The sequence below is a fragment of the Panthera leo genome (genome assembly GCF_018350215.1).
Source record: "Panthera leo isolate Ple1 chromosome Y unlocalized genomic scaffold, P.leo_Ple1_pat1.1 chrY_random_Un_scaffold_84, whole genome shotgun sequence".
Lineage (NCBI taxonomy): Eukaryota > Metazoa > Chordata > Mammalia > Carnivora > Felidae > Panthera > Panthera leo.
In genome coordinates this window covers 188,689-203,156 of record NW_024962238.1, presented here as the reverse complement: position 1 = coordinate 203,156, position 14,468 = coordinate 188,689, and the positions used below count along the sequence as shown (strand labels likewise).

At 34.1% G+C, this 14,468-nt stretch overlaps 1 protein-coding gene across 3 annotated transcripts in view; it reads right to left on the bottom strand.

Annotated features, from left to right (window-relative positions):
- The window catches only part of LOC122212877 (gamma-taxilin-like), a 131,304-nt gene that overhangs the window by 63,397 nt on the left and 53,439 nt on the right, over positions 1–14,468 (bottom strand). The window contains exon 6 of one of the 3 annotated variants that reach the window (XR_006199343.1): positions 1,333–1,533. The exons of the other annotated variants lie outside the window; for them this stretch is intronic. The gene's annotated coding sequence lies outside the window, so the exon portion shown is untranslated. Of the gene's footprint in view, positions 1–1,332; positions 1,534–14,468 lie in introns of those variants that run through there. 3 annotated transcript variants of the gene reach the window in all.

The following is a 14,468-nucleotide window of genomic DNA, read 5'->3' as shown; positions in this document are numbered from 1 at the left end:
GCTCACCTACTCATTTTAGTCACAACTAGAAAACATTCACATCAGCTTAAGTATACCAGAAAAAGACCTGAGACTGAACAGAAGAAACTCCACACACAAAGATAGAGAAGAGGTCAGTCACACTGAAGAAGTAGCAAAGCTGGAGATGTAATTTGCAGCAAAGGTGGAGATGGGAGGGAGGAAGTCTTACTCATCACAGATGGTATCCTGGAGAGAGGGGGATCTCAAAAAGTTTCCTCCAGGTATAAAGGATGTGGAAGTCATCATTTTACTTCGAACTCCCCAGCATAATCTCATGGCCACCTGTAGGAACCAGCACTCACTACCTAACTTGCATGTACCAAACCCTGTTCTCCTGTGCTTTTGCACATTTTTTTCTTTCTCAATCCCAGTACAGGGGCACCTCTCCTGGGAGACCTGCAAACTCCACCAGCACTGTCCTGTGCACCACCCCCCTCCCTTTGCAGAGTTTTGTTTTTGGTGGCAGTGGCAACAACTGGGACAGCAGTAGAAAATCACTCAAAAACATCAGGTCTACCTTGTTAAAATGAAGGACCAGACCACATGGCTTTTGCAGATCCATGTTTACTGACCCACCTGGCAGCAGTTGCTCTATTAGCAAGGCAACCATAGAATACTTTACTAAACACACCCCACAACTTCTAGGGACTAAATAATTCCCCAAAAAGGCTAGGAGATCTGCTGGAGATAACTTCACTGAAGGGAAAACAGGCAAGAACAAAACAAGGCACACACAGCATCCACAAGAGATACTCCTTGAAGGAACAGGAGCTGTAGAACAGGGACACAGCACAGCAAGACATTTCTGAATCTCTTATTCTTCAGTCCACTGCCTTCAAGAGTACTTTGAGATGTAGCTGAATTTATTAACACATGGAAACAGACACACACTTAGAAAAAATGAAGAGACAGAGAAACGTTCCTCAAATGAAAGAACAGCCACCAAACCACAGAGACCTACACAAAAACAGATGCAAATGATATGTGTGCTAGAGAACTTAAAATAATGATCATAAAGATATTCACTCGTCTTGTGGAAGACATAAGTGTGAGCCTTAACAATAAGATTTAAAAAGCAGTAAATAGAGGCACGCCTGGGGGGTTCAGTCAGTTGAGCATACGAGTTTGGCTCAGGTCATGATCTCACAGCTCGTGAGTTCGAGCCCCGCATTGGGCTCTGTGCTGACAGCTTGGAGCCTGTAGCCTGGTTAAGATTCTGTACATCCCTCTCTCTCTGCCCCAACCTACTCGCATTCTGTCTCTGTCTCTCTCAAAAATAAATAAACATCAAAAAATTTTTAAATAAAAAAAGCAATAATCAGAGACAAAGATCACAATAAATGAATTTGAAAGTACACTTTATGGAACAAACAGCAGTCCAGACAAAGTGGAGGAACAAATAAATAACCTAGAAGACAAAAAAATGGAAAGTAACCAACAGTACATTAAAAGAACTATTTACCAAGATCAAGTGGGCTGCAGGGTGTCCGGGGTGCAGGGTTGGTTCAATAGCTGCAAATCAGTGTGATACATCATAATTAATAAAAGAAATGATAAAAACCATATGATGCTTTCAATAGACACAGAACAATCATTTCAGAAAATACAATATCCTATCTTAATACTTAGAGAAAGTAGGAATAAAAGGAACATAGGTCACTTTCAAAAAGGCCATATACGATAGACACACAGCTAATATCATCCTCAACGGGGAAAAACTGAAAGCTTTCCCCCTAAAAGTCAGAAACATGACAGGGATGTCACTCTCAGCACTGTTGTTCAACATACTGTTAGAAGCTCTAGCCTCAGCAGTCAGAAACAAAAAGAAATAAAAGGCATCCAAATTGTCAAGAAAGAAGTCAAACTATCACTGATTGCAAAAGACATGATAGTCTACATGGAAAACCCAAAAGACTCCACCCCAAAACCAGGAGAAATGACACATGAATTCAGCAAAAGAACAGGATATAAAGGCAACATACAAAAGTTGGTTGAGTTTCTACACACCATTAATGAAGCAGCATAAAGAGAAATCAAGGAATTGATCCGCCTTACAACTGTATTAAAAAGCATATCAGGAAATAAACCTAGGTAATGGGCAAAAGATCTGTATGCTTAAAACTATAGAAAGTTTATGAAAGAACTTGAAGAAGAAACAAAGAAATGGAAAAACACTTGTTCATGGATTAAAAGAATAAATACTGTTAAAATGTTGATACTATCAAAGCAATCTACACATTCAATGAAGTCTCTATCAAAATAACACAGAGATAAAAGAAATAATTTAAAAAATTTGCATGGAACCAGGAAAAAAAAACCTGAATAGGCAAAGTAATGTTGACAAACAAACAAAGAAACAAAACTGGAGTCATGACAATTCCAGACTGCAAACTGAAATCATCAAAACACTATGGTTTTGGCACAAAACAGACACATAGATCAAGGATACAGAATAAAGAACCCAGAAATGGAGCCAAAAATGTATTATCAACTCTCTTCGACAAAGCAGGAAAGAATATCCAAAGGAAAAAAAGACATTCACTTTAGCATATGATGTTCAGAAACCTGGAGTTTGACACGCAGAAGAATTAATCCTGGACCACTTTCATATTCCATACAGAAAAATAAACCCAAAGTGGATGAAAGACCTAAACATAAGAAAGGAAACTTTCAAAATCTTCCATGAGAGAACAGGCAGCAAACTCTTTGACCTCAGCCAGAGAAAACTTTTACTTGATTTATCTCCAGAGGCAAGAGAAATAAAAGAGAAATTAAATAATGGACCTCATCAAGATAAAAAACCTTCTGCACAACAAAGGAAACAACACAACTAAAAGGCATCCTACAGAAAATAAGATATTTGCAAGTGATATATCAGATAAAGGGTTAGTATCCAAAATCTATAAAGAACTTCTCAAACTCAACACCTGAAAAACAAATAATCAAATGAAGACAAGGGCAAAAGACATGAAGAGACACTTTTCCAAAGACATCTAATGACTACTAGATACATGAAAATACGGTCAGCATAACTCTTTTCAGAAGAATAAAAATCAAAAGCACAGTGCTGTACCACCTGTTCATAATGGCTAAAATCAACACAGGAAAAAATAGATGTTAGCAAAGATGTAGAGAGAAGGGAACACTTTTTCACTTCTGGTGGGAATGTAAACTAGTGCAGCAACTCTGGAAAACAGTATGGAGGTTTGTCAAAAAATTAAAAATCAAACTACTCTACAACCCAGCAATTACACTACTAGGTATTTATCCAAAGGATACAAAAATGCATATTTGAAGTGGCGCATGCATCCCTATTTAATTCAGTGCTATAAACAATAGCCAAATTATTAAATGAGGCCAAATGTCTATGAAATGATGAATGGATAAAGAAGATGTGGCACACACACACACACACACACACACACACACACACACACACACTGGAATACTAGTTGGCATTCAAAAAGAATGAGGTCTTGTCATTTGTAAAAACATGGTTAGAACTACAGTGTATTATGCCAAATGAAATAAGTCAGGCAGAGAAATACAAATATATGATTTCACTCACTGTGGCATTTAGTAAACACAACAAATGAACATAGGGGAAGGGAAGGAAAAATAAGTTAAAAATAGAGAGCGAGGCATACCAAGAAGACTCAAATACAGAGAACAAACTTAGAGGTGCTAGAATGGTGTTGGGCTAAGTTAATGATGTACATTATGTAGGGAACTTATTGAAATGAACACTGGATGTTATATGTAAGTGATGAATTATGAAATTCTACTCTTAAAGCCATTATTACACTATATATTAACTAACTTGGATTTAAATTTTACAAAAGGCAAGAAAGAAAAAGAAAGTAAGCAAGTTAGCAAATAATAGAAATAATTATGAAAACTGAGAATAATCTCAGAGAACTCAGTAATTCTATCAAACATAATCACAAGCACATTATAGGCATCCCAAAAAGTGAAAAGATAAAAATAGCAGTAGAAAAATTATTTGAAGAAGTAAAAGTTAAACAATTTTCCTAATATGGGGATGGAAGTAGATACCATATCCAAGAAGCACAGAGATCCTCCAAGAATATCAATGCAAGTAAGTCAACAACACAACAAATAACTGAGACGGCAAAAAGGAGTGATAAATAAAAATTCATAAAAACAGAAAGAAAAAAGAACACAGTTCCAATCAGGGAACTTGCCAACAAGGGAAAGTTCATGCAACTTTCAATGGATTTTTCACCAAAAACTTTGCATGCAGAGAGGTGTGGCATGATATACTAACAGTGGTTAAAGGGAAAAATGTGCAACCAAGATAACTTTACCTAGCAAGGCTATCATTCAGAAAAGGAGAGATAGAATGATCTTCAGCCAAAAAACAAAAACAAAATAAAACAAAACAAAACTAAACTAAACTAAAAGAGTTAAAGACTAGTAAACCAGTTCACACAAAATATTTATTTAAAATAATTTTTGAGTGGAAAAGAAACACCATAAATTAATTTACAAAAATAAATATATCTCAAAGCAGTCAAGGAATTCAAAAAATAAAAGGATGTAAAATATGATAGGACATACCTAAAAAGTGGGAAGGTGGAAATGGTTAATTCATGGGTTTCAACATAGTGATCATCAAATAGGGGCACCTGGGTGGCTGAGTCAGTTAAGCATCTGACTTCAGCTCAAGTCATGATCTTGCAGTTCATGGGTTCAAGCCCTGCTTGGTGCTCTGTGCTGACAGCTCAGAGCCTGGAACCTGCTTCAGACCTTAAGTCTCCCTCTCTGTCTTCCCCTCCCTCCCTCACACTCTGTCTCTCCCTGTCTCTCAAAAATGAATAAATGTTTAAAATTTTTGAAAAAAAAATAAAAGCACAAATAAATTATTGGAACTGAAATGTAAGTATTTGCACTTCAACAGAAACCATTAAAAAATAAAGAAACATACTAAATGGGAGAAGACATTTGCAAATACATATGTAGAGGGGCTAATATCCAAAATATATACAGAATTTATATAACTCAATACCCCCAAAAAAAATCCAGTTTAAGAATAGAGAACAAGTCATGAACAGACATTTTTCCAAAGAAGATATCCAGATGCTTAACAGATACATGGAAAAATGTGCAAGTTGCTAATCATCTGGGAAGAGTAAATCAGAACTATACTGATGTATCACCTCACACCTGTCTGAATGGCTAAAAGGAAAAATCCAAGAAACAACAGGTGTTGGTGTGGATGTGGAGAAAAAGAACCCCTGTGCATTGTTGGTGGGAAGGCAAATTGTCACAGGGACTGTGGAAATCAATATGGAGTTTCTTCCAAAATCAGAAATATAATTACCTATAAAGCAGGAATTCCACTTTTGTAATTATCCAAAGAAAACAAAAATTCTAATTAAAAAAGTTATATACCTTATACATTATTTTCAATAGTCATGATGGGAAGCAACCCAAGTATACATGAATGGATAAAGATGTGCATACGAAAAGGAATATTCCTGAGACATCAAGGAATGAAAATGTTGCCATTATAGCAACATGGATGGGCAAGGGGACATAACGCTAAGAGAAATAAGTCAATCAGAGAAAGACAAATATATTATTTCAGTCATATGTGGAAAATTAAGAAACAAGTGAACAAGCAACAAGAAAAAAAGAGAAAAAGACAGAGACAGACAAATGTTTTGGTGGCCAGAGTGAAGAAGAGTTGAATGATCGGTAATATGTATGAAGGCATATAAGAGCAATCTTTTCATGATAAGCACCAAGAAATGGAGAGAAATTTTGAATCGTTAACATTTTATACCTGAGATCAATGTAACATTGCATGCTAATTTTGTTGGGATATATATATCCATATATATCCATATATATATATCCATATATATCCGTATGTATATATATGATGTGCAAGTTGCTAATCATCTGGGAAGTGATGTATATATAGCTATAGATCGATATAGATAGATATATATCTCCGTATCTATCTATATCTATATAGATATAGATAACAGAACAATAAAATAACAATAAATAAGTATCCTAAAAATAAACAGAAACACTAAATATTTACACTCATCTCCATGTATTATGTATATGTTTGCCACATTTTGCATTTTCTCCTTTCCACCATTTGACTAAGTTTTGTGAATAGCCTTGATTTTACCACTTTTGTGTTTTAATGTATATACTGTCTTTGTGAGTGATTAATGTACTACATTCCCTGTATTTTACTCAAAAATTTTCCTTTCATATGTTTTTTCTTACAGACTTCTTTCCACTAACAGGATTCTCTTTAATATATCTTGTAAGGCTGGTTTAGAGTCAATGAACTCCTTTACTTTGGATATCTATTTATCTTTCCTTCAATTGTGAATGATAAATTTGCTTTATGCAATAATTCGTCTCTCTTTGTCTGTTGGTTGTTTTTTATTATTTCAGGTGTATAAATTAGTGATGTAACTCTTACACACAAACCCACTGCTCAAACCAAGTGCAATTCTTAATCCCTACCATCTGTTTAACCCATTCTCCCACCCACCTCCCCTCTGAGAACCAAACTATGTGGATAGAACTAGAGATCTAATTTGTAAGCAAAAATGTCAGTCAGAGAAAAACAAATACTATATGATTTCTCTCATATATGGAATTTAAGAAACAAAACAAATGAGCCTAAGGGGGGCGGGGGAACAAAAGAGGGAGGAAAACAAAGATTCAGATTCTTAAATATGTAAAGTAACCTTGGTTGTAGGGTTATTCCTATTTTTTTCCTTTCACATTTTGAATATTTCATGCTACACTTCTTAGGTATACAAAGATTCTGCTGTAAAAATTAGCTTGTAGCATAATGAAGCTTCTCATGTCTGAAACTGTTGCTTTTATCCTGCCACTTTTCAAATTGTCTCTCTGCATTGCTTTTCGTAATTTTTACTATATGTATTATTATTATGTGTGGTGGTACAGGGCTTCTAAGGTGCTCTCTGTGCTTCCTGGACCTGGATATGTGTTTCTATCCTCTTACCGACAAATTTTTTCCTGTATTACCTTTTCAAATCACTTTCCTAGCATTTCTCTCTTTCTTCCCTTTTGAGATTTTTATACTGATTGATCATTATTACCTCTGTTGGTGTCACTGAATTACATTAACCTATTCAAATTTGTTTTCTTTTTGGCTGATCAACTTGGTTTTTTTTTTCATTACCATGTATCATATCCCTGATCTGTTTCCTGCAACCTGTATTCTGTTCTTGATTTCCTCCAGTGTATTTTTAATTTCACTTATTGAATTATTATGCTCTGATTTGCTGTATTTTACATATTTTTATTTGTAGATAGTTTTAGCTGTCCAACATATTGAAATGACAATTCATGATCACCCTCCTCCTTCATCCTAACATCCTCCTCATCCTAACAGACTCTTAAATATACAGAAAAATTTGGTAGGTCCCAGAGTGGAAATGGGTGAAGTGTGGCCTAAATAGGAAAAAAATAAATAAACCACAGATCCTAGCTGTAATATAAATAATTCACAGAGATGGAAAACACACCATAGGGAATTTAATCAGTACTATTGTGATAACTGTGTATAGTGACAAGTGGCAACTACATTTATGGTGGTGAGGCTTAAGTAATGCACATAATTGTCATATAGTCACATAATTGTCATATAGTTCTGGACACTGGAACTAATATATTATTATATGTCATTTATGCTTACATTTTTAAGAAGGCTTAATATTAACCATTCCTTCAGTGTTTTAAGGACTCACTCATTTTTAAAAATACAACTTTTATTTTTTATTTTTTAATTTCATGTAGCGTACAGTATTACACTATTTACAAGTGCACAATATAGTGAATCAACAGTTCCATATATTCCTGTGTTCATCACAGCAATAACCCTAAATAGCCATCACCTATTTAATATATTCTCCCTGCTTCTCCTCTTTGGGAGCCTTCTGTCTGTTCCTTATAGGTAAGAGTCTATTTCTTGGTTTGTCTCTCTCTCTCTCTCTTTTCTTATTCTTTCCCTTTTCTTTTTATTTTGATTCTTAAATTCCATATATGAGTGACATCATGAGGTATTTGCCTTTCTCTGGCTGACTTATTCTGCTTAGCATTATACTCTCTAGATCCATCCATATCATGCGTATGGCAAGATATCATTTCCATACTGTGGCTATTGTAAGTAATGCTGCTATAAACACAGGGGTACCTGCATCTCTTTGAATTAGTGTTCTTTCATTGGGGTCAGCTGGTCCTTAAACCCATTTTGATATTGATACTTCAGCCAGGTCACGATCTCGCGGTCTGTGAGTTCGAGCCCCGCGTCGGGCTCTGGGCTGATGGCTTGGAGCCTGGAGCCTGTTTCCGATTCTGTGTCTCCCTCTCTCTCTGCCCCTCCCCTGTTCATGCTCTGTCTCTCTCTGTCCCCAAAATAAATAAAAAACGTTGAAAAAAAAAATAAAAAAAAATAATAAAAAAAAATAATAAAAAAAATAAAATTCTAACTTGAAAATTTCCAGTTCTACATGTACGTGAACAGATTGCCATAATATTTCTATCTTATCAATTCAGCCTAGATGATTACTTAAATATGAAATATAATTGACATATAACATTATGTAAGTTTAAAGTGTAGAATGGGTGATTTGATACATTTAAATAGGGCAATGCAATCACTACCCTGGCATTAGCTAACTCCTCTCCCCTTCAAAGAATTATTGTACGGGTATCATAGGACCCCTTCAGAACTGTTCTCAGGAACTTTGAAGTTTACAACATAACATAGTACCAGTAATTGTGATCACTGTAAAAAACTATTGTTGGTTTTGTATTGGTACTTCATGTATTATTTATGTACAAGAGCCATGTTTGTATTTTAAACATTAAATCCCTTCTCCCTGGCCTCTGGCAACCATAATTACTCTACATACTTTTTGTGAATCTGGCTGTTACATATTCCACATTTACATGATATCATATAGTATTGACCTATCTCTGTCTGATATCTCATTCAGCATAATATCCTCAGTGTTCATCACTGTAGTCCTGAATAGCAGGATTTCCTTTTTTTTTCTCATAGCTGTACACTTGTGTGCACACACAACTTGTTTATCCACACATCTGCTGATGTACAGAAAATTTCTATACCTTGTATGTTTTAAAAAATGTTTCAATAAACATGTGAGTGTACAAATTTCTTTGACCTTCTGTTTTTTATTTTCTTTGCATATATACAAATTGCTGAATCATGTATTAGTTCTATGTTTAGTTCTCTGAGGGATCTCCATACCATGTTTCCTAGTAGCCAGACCTGTTTCAATACCCACCAACATTATATAAAAGTGGTTTTCACTCCACATCCTTGCCACACATGTATATTGTCTTCCTGATAATAGCCTTTCTCACAGATGTGAACTGATAGCTTATTGTGGATTTTATTTGAATTTTCCTGATGATACATAGTAATTTGATTTATATATGTATATATTTACATGTATATGTGAATACATAACAGAATATAACTTATAATTTTAATATGTGATTAAATATTCATATTAAAGATATGATTATGTAATAATATAACTATTATATATATGCTATACATATATATTTGATTTGTGTTTCACTAAAGGTATGTATTACTTTAAATTTATTTTAAGTTTATTTATGTATATTGAGAGAGAGAGAGAGAGAGAGAGACAGAAATCACCCATGATAGCGGTGGGGAGGTACAGAAAGAGAGGAGACAGAGAATTCCAAGCAGGCTCTGCATGCTGTTAGCAAAACCCAATGTGGGGCTCAAACCCACAAAATATGAAATCATTACCTGAATTGAAATCAAGAGTCAGATGGTTAACTGACTGAGCCACCCATACACCCTTGAAATTTATATTATATATGTAATTACATGTATATATTAAGTTTACATATTAGTATGATTATTTTATTTTGTATTATATATGTATCTATGTAAGTTATCTATTCCAATACATAAAATATAGATTGTATTTTATTCTCTTATCAAATGCATTTTGCAAATATCCTTTTTCATTCCATAGCTTTCATCAATCATTAGCTGTGCAGAAGGTTTGAGTTTTATATAGTTTTGACTGTTAATTTTTCTTGTTCTTTGTTCCTTAGGTATGATGATCAAAAACCTATTGCCCACTCCATGTTGAGGAATTTCATCTCTATGTTTACTTACACAACTGCTATTATACAAATTCTTATGTTTAAGTTGCAGTCCACTTATTCATTATTGTGAGTGGTGTAAGATAGGGACCCAATTTTACTTCAGTATGTGATTACTAATTTTCCAAATTTTAGGGACACTATTATTCTCCAATTTACTCTTCTTAGCTGCCTGTCAAATCATAGTTGACTGAATATGGGAGGGGTCTCAGTGCATTTCAGGATTCTCTATTTTTTCCACTGTTATATGTGTCCATACTTATGCCAGTACCATACTATGATTTTTAATAGTTTAAAGTCTCCTTACGGATTTTAGGTCTGATTAGGTTTTCTCTTCATCCTGATTCTTCATGGTTTGCTAGTTTCTAGTCATTTATCCGTTTCTTCTAGGTCATCAAATTTGTTGGCTTAGAACATTTCATATTAATCTTTTATATTAGGTATTTGTAAGAATCAATGTAACATTTCCTCATTCATTTCTCACTATATATCTGAGTGTTCTTTCTCCTTTTCTGTTAGTCTATCTAAAGTTTTGTCAACTTTATCTTTTAAAATTCTCTTTTGAGGGGTGTCTGGGTGGCTCAGTCAGTTAAGCATCTGACTGTTTCAGGTCATGGTCTAATGGTTCATGGGTTTGAGCCCCGTGTCAGGCTCTGTGCTGATGGCTCAAAGCCTGAAGCCTGCTTCTGATTCTGTATCTGCCTGTCTCTCTGCCCCTCCCCCGCTCATGCTCTGTCTCTCTCTCTCTCTCTCTCTCTCTGTGAAAAATAAATAAACATTAAAAAATTTAAATAAAGAAAATAAAATTCTCTCCCTCTCTGCCCCTGCCCCGTTCACGCTCTGTCTCTGTCTCAAAAATAAATAAATATTTAAATATTTTTACAATATCTTTTGAGAAACCATCTCTTAGTTTTGTTGATATTTTCTATTGTATTTTGGAACTCTTTTATATTTATTTCCACTCTATTAAATCCCTTCATATTGATAAAATAGAGGTTAATTTGTTTATTTTCTAGTTCTTTGAGTTGTAAAGTTGTCTATTTGAGAAGTTTCCTTTTATTAGTTTATGTTTATCACTATAAACTTTCCATTCAGAACTGCTTTAGCACTCTATTCATTTTGGTATGTTGTATCTCCATTTATTTTTGTTTCAAGATGTTTTCCAGACTTTACTTTTTGAATTCTTCTTGACTTAATGGTTTAATTAATTAAATTGTTAATTAATTAAATTGTTTAATTTCCATATGTTTGTATATTTTCAAGTTACCTCTTACTGATTTCTGGTTGTTTACAATTGTTGTCAGAAGACATTTTTTTCTTTCCAATATCTGATTTAAATTCAAATTAGTTAACATATACACTGGTATTGGTTTCAGTAGTAGAATTTAGGGATTCATCAGTTACATATAAAACACAGTATTCTCAAAACATGTGCCCTCCTTAATGCCCATCACACATCTAGTCCTTCCCCTACCCACTCTTCTCCAGCAACCCTCAGTTTGCCTTCCTCTTTGTTTATATCTTATTTTCTCTTCCCTCTCCTATGTATACCTGTTTATTAAATTCCAAATATGAGTGAAATCATATGATATATGTCTTTCTCTGACTGATATATTTTGCTTAGCATAATACACTCTTGTCCCATTCACATTGTTGGAAATGGCAAGATTTCATTTTTTTAGATCGCAAGTAATATTCCACTGTGTATATATATATGTATGCATTATCTATTTATAAATAAATCTATATTTACATAAGTAATATTTAAATAAATACATTTAAATCTATAGTTAGATAGATGATAGACAGACAGATAGATGATAGATAGGACATATCTAGGAAAAAGTTTATAAGGCCAAGGTCAAAGAGATTGTTCCCTATGTTTCCTTTCTCACATTTAGGTCTTTAATCCATTTTTAATTTATTTTTTAGCACGGTGTAACAAAGTGCTCTTCATTTGTCTGCATGATACTGTCCAGTTTTTCCAACACCATTTGTTGAAAAGACTGTTTCTTTCCATTGGATAATCTTTCCCAGTTTTTCAAAGATTAGTTGTCAATATAGTTGTGGGTCCATTTTTGGGTTTCCTGGGTTTTCTATTGTGTTTCATTGACTTATGTACCTGTTTTTGTGCCAGTACCTTACTGCATTGATGATGACAGCCTGGTAATACAGCTTGAACTCTGGAATCATGATATCTCCATGTTTGCTTTTATTTTTCAGGGTTGTTTAAGCTATTCACATGGTCTTTGATGGTCCATACAAATTTTGTTATTGTTCTGTTCAAAATGCTGCTGGTCTTTTAAAAGACATTATATTAGGTGTATATATTACTTTGGGTAGTATAGATATTTAACAATGTTTGTTCTTCTAATCCATTTGGATGGAATGGTTTTCCTTTTTTTCTTCTTTTTTTGTTTCATACATGTTCAATTTTTTCAAAGTACAGATCTTTTACCTGTTTGGTTAGGTTTCTTCCTAGGTACCTTATTGTATTTTACGCAGTTGTAAGTGGAATAAATTCCTTAATTAATTTGCTGTTGCTTCATTTTTGTTTCTATATCATTTATTTATGTTCTAATATTCACTATTTCCCTTCTGTTGGCTTTAGGCTTTATTTGCTGTTCATTTTCTAGCTACTCTAGGTGTAAGCTAGGTTGTGTAGGGACTTTTCTTTCTTCTCCATATAGGCCTGAAACGCAATATACTTTTCTCTTAGGACTGCCTTTGCTGTGTACTACAATGTTTGGATTGTCATGTTTTCATTTTCACTTGATTCTGTGGACTTTTTAGATTTCTTCTTTAACTTCTTGGTTAACCCATGCATTTTAATCAGGATGTTCTTTAACCTCTAAGTATTTGAGAGCTTTCCAATTTTTTTCTTGTGCTTAATTTCAAGTTTTACAGTATTATGATATCAAAATACGGTATGGAACATGACCTTGATGTTTTTGTACTTATTGAGAACTGATTTGTGACCCAGTATGTGATTTATTCTGGAGAATGTTTCATGTACACTTGAGAAGAACGTATATTCTGCTGCTTTAGGATGGAATACAATGAACATATGTGCTCAGTCCATCTAGTCCAGTGTGTCATTCAAGGTCATTGTCTCCTTATTGATATTCTGCTTAGATGACCTGTCCATCATTATAAGTGGAGTATTAATGTCTCCTATTTTATGGTATTGTTATCAATTAGTTTCTTTATCTTTGTAATCGGTTGATTTATATATTTGTGTTCTTCATGTTGCAGACATAAATATTCACAATCGTTAGCTCTACTTGATGGGTGGGCTCATTAATTTTTATTTCCTTCATCTCTTGTTATAGGATTTGTTTTAAAATTATTTTTTTCTGATTCTGTGTCTCACTCTCTCTCTCTCTGCCCATTCCATGCTTGCTTTCTCTCTCTCTCAAAATAATTAACATTAAAAAAATTAAAAAAAAAAAAAAAAAAAAGGTAGCACCTGGGTGGCTCAGTCAGTTGTGCGGCCAACTACAGCTCAGGTCATGATCTCGCAGTCTATGAGTTCAAACCCGCCATTGGGCTCTATGCTGACAGCTCAGAGCCTGGAGCCTGCTCCGATTCTGTGCCTCCCTCTCCCTCTCTCTGACCCTTCCATGCTCGATCTGTCTCTCTCTCTCTCAAAAATAATTAACATTAAAAAAATTTTTTTTAATTATTTTGTGTGATATAAGGATGGCTATTTTGGCTTCCTTTTGACCATCATTAGCATGATAGATGGTTCTTCATCCACTCACTATCTTTATGCAAGTGTTTTTAGGTCAAAAATTAGTTCTTTGTATGCAGAATATCGAGTGATCTTTTTTTTTTAAACTATTCTGATAACTTATATTTTTGATTGGAGATTTTAATCGATACACATTCAGATTAATTATTGAAATACTAATTTAGTGCCATTGCGCTACTTGTAGTCTTGGTGTTTCAGGTCAAGTTATCTAGTCCTTAATAGTCTTTGTTCTTTGGTCTTTTATTTTTTTCTTTCTACTCAGAGAGTCCCAATATAAATTTCTTACAGGGCTGCTTTAGTCTTCACGAACGCCTCTAGTTTTTGTTTGTCTGGGAAACTTTTTCTCTCTCCTTCTATTCTGAATGACAGCCTTGCTGGTTAAAACAAATGGTTGCATATTTTTCCCGTTTTACCCATGGAATATTCTTACCACTCCCTCATTGATTGCCAAATTTCAGTGAACAAAGTCTGATACTAACCCTATGTCTTTACC